General features: G+C 37.0%; 1 pseudogene; it reads left to right on the top strand.

The window, feature by feature from the left end:
- The first annotated feature begins 220 nt into the window (after positions 1-220).
- On the top strand, positions 221-775 carry LOC102816876 (annotated as a pseudogene).
- The last annotated feature ends 4095 nt before the right edge of the window (positions 776-4870 follow it).

Below are 4870 nucleotides of genomic sequence, written 5' to 3'. Positions count from 1 at the left end.
TTAAAGAGCAGCTCGAGAAGACAGCCACAAGGGAAGAATATACTTGGTATTTCTCAGTCTGAAAGAACTGAAGAAAGAATTTAAGCACCAATTTTCAATATTGAAGGATTCTATGGGTAAAATATTGAATAATGCAGAAACCATCAAAAGAACATTGGAAGGGTGGCTGAGACCACAGCAGACAGACTGATGGCTGCCACATCAGAGGAACAAGGAAAGGATGTGGATTTTTGGTTATGGGTCCCTGATACGGAAGGTGGATTTTCCCTATCAGGACAAGCTGGTTGGCACCATCACAGCTGCCGCTTCTGGCAGGGCAGCATCAACCACCGTGGGGTCCCCAACAAGCCTGGAAGAATTGTGACTCTTGTTGAAGAAAGACCCTTGGGGTTGCATATGGGGAGTTGCCTACAAACTCCCAATAGGAAAGGAAGAAGAAGTAAAAGCATACATACCTTGACTTCAGAGAGAAAGGCGGCTGTAGGACCGAAACAATCATGTTTTATTTAAAACATCTCATATCAAAACCATTCAGTGTGTTGCTTTATATTGGAACATGTGATAATCCTAATTATCTTGGTCCTGCACCTCTGCAAGACATTGCTGAACAAATTTTTAATGCTGCTGGCCCAAGTGGAAGAAATACAGAATATCTGTTTGAACTTTCAAATTCTATTAGGAACCTTGTGCCAGAAGATGCAGAGGAGCATCTTTTCTCTTGGAAAAATTAGTAAAGGAGCACTTAGAAGGAAAACAGCACTTAAACTGCATATAAAGGCCTAATCATTGACTTAGTCTTATGCAATATTTGTCCTTTTGTGACTGACTAATTTGACTCAGCATAAAGTCCTCAAGGTTCATCCATGTTATGCTGTGGCTTGCAGCTTCCTTGTTACTCATCAGTAGTTAACTATGGCCTTAATACTTAGATGAATGTGTGTTTGGGTATTTTTTTATGCTTTCTGATTTCCTCTTGGTAAATGTGATCAGGAGATGGGTTTCCTTTTTCACTCTTCTTATTACTTGACTCAGACTGTTGCAGGTGTTTGCTGCCTACCTGGTGTATGGCAGCTGGTATTAGTTCTTGCATGGGTTGTGGGATTTCATAGGTTGTGATTGTAGCTTGACTATATGGCAGCAGTTGCTGTCTCTTCTTGTGTGATATAGGGAGAGAAAGAGCCTCCTAAAGGAAAAGAGGGGACCAAAAAACAAAACAGCAGCAGCAAAAAAGACAGATACTATAGTCTATAATTGTAGAAAAGAGAGAGAAAAAAAAAAAATCTGTAGTTTAATGTGAGTATGACTTTAATATCCTCTTTCAGTCTTGCCTTCAAGGCTGCCTAAGTAATTTCAAGATGCCATTGTTGGTGGTTATGACGTAACTCAGGATTTAATTTTCAGCCAGTTTTATTTTTTGTCCATGTCTCTCCCACTCCACAACCCCCATTCTGGCCTTTTTCCTAGTGATAAACATTTCAGGGCTGGCTGTGGCCATTTTGCACTGCCTTTTGGTTGTAAGTGGAAACTATCCCTTTAAATTTTGAGGAGATCTGTGCACATGCATAGTAGAACCCTCTGGGGGTGGGGATGAGGTGTACACTCGCTCAGGCACCCCCTCTAGTCACCAGAATGGAGGTGTGCAGACAACGAGAGACCAATGAACAGATACAAAAAAAAAAGAATATCCACACCTTTATCTGCAAGGTTACATCAGGCCTCAGTCCATGGCAGCTCTGATCCTTCCCCACTTCAGTCTTGTCCACAATGGCAGATCTGGGACCCTGCTGAGCCCAGTGGATTAGAAAGCACGAGATTTCTTGATTCTGCTACAATTTCCACTAGCTATCATCCTTCAAATTTTTAAAATATTCCTATATATGTGGTTCAGAGTTCTAGAACAATCCCCTGAACGTACTTCATCCAATATTCTGTGTTAATGCTGAGGGAGATCCTCACTGCACTTCTATCCACCATCAAGCCCCACTTTCCTAGAGCTTTTAGTCTTCAGAGATTATCTTCAGTGGCAATATAATTGGAGAATGTGTTTACTTGAAGATTTTACTTATATTTTTGTTGATTTTCAGGATATCAACTAAATGTACAGTTTCCAGGTGTCCTGAAAACATGTGTAGTCAAAAGATTAGAATATAGCTAAAGAAAAAAACTCAAGTTTTAATAGTATACATGATCTAACTGTGTGATAATGAATTGTTGCTCATCAGAAGTGAATTCTTTAAAAAAAAAAAATACAGAAAAGGACTATATTTTTTTAAAAAATACAGTTTGGATTTTGTTTTTATCAGGGAAAAAATAATTCTATTGTTTCATATCACAATACTGTTTTATATAATTCATATCACAATACTATTTTAAAGTTATACAAAATTAAACCAAAAAACCTGTAAATATAACAGTGTATCCCCATAATTTGTTTCTGTAACCATAGCTTAAAAAATAAAAACTTAACATGTGATCAGAAATATATACAATAGAGATAAGATTTCAGCCTTGATTGTGAATGCCCTTGTTAGCCAGGTATTAAATAAGATTTTCAGTTTACAGTAAAATATGGCATTTTTAGTTTAAAAATATCTTTAGAATTATACTGTACAACTCCTTTTTAAATAAATGCTTTTAAATTACAAAAAGAAAAAGAAAACATGGAAGGAATACACTGAGTCACTATGACAAAAATAATTGGTTGGTTCTCAGCAATTTTTAGAGGTAGCATATGATCAAGAACTGATGGTACTAAAGAGAGAGGCCAACTTGCTCTGAAGTCATTGGCGAAAAACAAGGCTCAGGAATTTATGGAATACAAACTGAAACCTTTCAAGAAACTGATGTTATCACTGGAGGCTCTCACTTGTGTATGCTACAAAATTTGGAAGAAAGCTACCTGACCAACCAATTAGAAGAGATCCTTATTTTTGCCTACTCCAAAGAAAGGTGACCTAATGGAATGTGGAAACCATTGAACAATAACATTTTTATCACATGCAAGTAAAATTTTGTTGAAGATAGTTAAGAGTGGTTGTAGCAGTACCTCGACAGGGAGCTGCCAGAAATTCAAGTTGGATTCTGAAGAATATGCTAACTTCAGATGGATGTTGACTAAAAGCAGACAGTACCAGAAAGACATTTACTTATGATTTATTAACTATGCAAGGTTTCCAATCGTGGTGATCATAACAGACTATTGATGTTATTGATGATCATAACCTTGCAAAATATAGGTATTCCGGAGCAGCTACTAAGATGCAGTCGTTCTAACAGAATAAGGGAATAAATACTGAATTATTTGAAATCAGTAAAGATTTATGCCGGGGTTGTTTGCTTTAATCATACTTATTTAATCTGTAGACTGAACAAATAATCTGAGAAGAGGGTTTTTAAGAAGAAAATGGCATCAGGTTTGGGAGAAGTCTCATTAACAAACCTGCAATGTGCAGGAAACTAAAAGAACTTAAAATACTTACTGATGAATGTCAAAGACTACATCATTGTATTGTACCTCAATGTAAAAAGAATAGGAATCTGAACAACTGGACCAATAGATAACATCATGATAAATGGGAAAAAGACTGACGTTGTCTTAAGACAATTTTGCTTGGATCTACAGTCAGCACACATAGAAGTTGTGGCCAGGAAACTACAGGATGTATTGGGTAAATTGTACTACAAAAGACCTCTCTAAAGTTCCCAAGAGCAATGGCACTAGTTTGAGGACTAAGGTATGCGTGACCCTAGCCATGATTACTTTTGATAGCTTGATATGCATGTGAAAATTGGCATAAATGAGAGCGATTGTGGAAGAGAATCGGTGTATTTGAATTATATGTGTTGGATAAGAATGTTGAATATACCATGGACTGCCTGAAAAACAAATAAATCTGTTTTTGTAGAAGTGTAGCCAGAATGCTTCCAAGTAACAAGGATAGTGAGATCTTATCTCTCATATTTTGGACATATTATCAGGAGGGCCAATCCCTGGAGAAGAATATCATGTGTGGCAAAGCGGAGGGTCAGCAAAATAGAGGACAACTCCCAACGAGGTGGATTGACACAGTAGCAGTAACAATGGGTTCCAATGTGACAATTGTGAGGATGGCGCAGGATCACGAAGTATTTTGTTTTGTTGTGCATCGGATCACTGTGAGTTGGATTTGACTTGATGGCACCTAACAACTACAACATAGTAACAAGCTTTTACAATCATATTTAATTCTGTTAAAAATCACAACTGAATCATATCATCCTATCAACATTGTCTCCCACCTTTTCTTACCTAGATTTAGCAGGGCAAAAACATTGTTTTGTGGGAGCTAACAAGATTGTGGGTTGAACAGCCATTTGAAGTTATTCACTACACTGCAGTGGTGGTATTAAATACTGATTTTTAAAAAAGTATTGTTGGCATCAGTTAAGGTGTGACAATCGGTATTTAATGCATTTTCAATGTAAACAAATAGAAGCTGTAGCATCTCATTCTACACTACCACCATGTATCACCTTCAGTTCATACTACAGGCACCTCTTTGCCTTGCATGCTTATAGTACCTTTTCTGGTTATGGAAAGTAATCATGCTTAATAAAAGCATTTATTATCTCTAGTTTCAGGGCTCTCATTTAAATTTATAATGAAACCATTGTAGGCTTCTAAATTAAGGTAGTCATTGTTTGTTCCTCTCTCTCTCTTTTTTGCATAATAGACAATTTTAGAATTCCAGTTGCCTAAACATGCAATCAAGATGTATTGATCATTACTGGTGATTGGAATGCAAAGGTTGAGAGCAAAGAGGAAGGATCAGTAGTTGGAATATATGACCTTGGTGATAGAAATGATGCGGGAGAACACATGATAGAATTC

This window comes from Chrysochloris asiatica, unplaced genomic scaffold (genome assembly GCF_000296735.1).
Source record: "Chrysochloris asiatica unplaced genomic scaffold, ChrAsi1.0 scaffold02493, whole genome shotgun sequence".
NCBI lineage: Eukaryota > Metazoa > Chordata > Mammalia > Afrosoricida > Chrysochloridae > Chrysochloris > Chrysochloris asiatica.
Note: the sequence above shows the minus strand (reverse complement) of the source record. Positions and strands in the feature narration are given on the sequence as shown.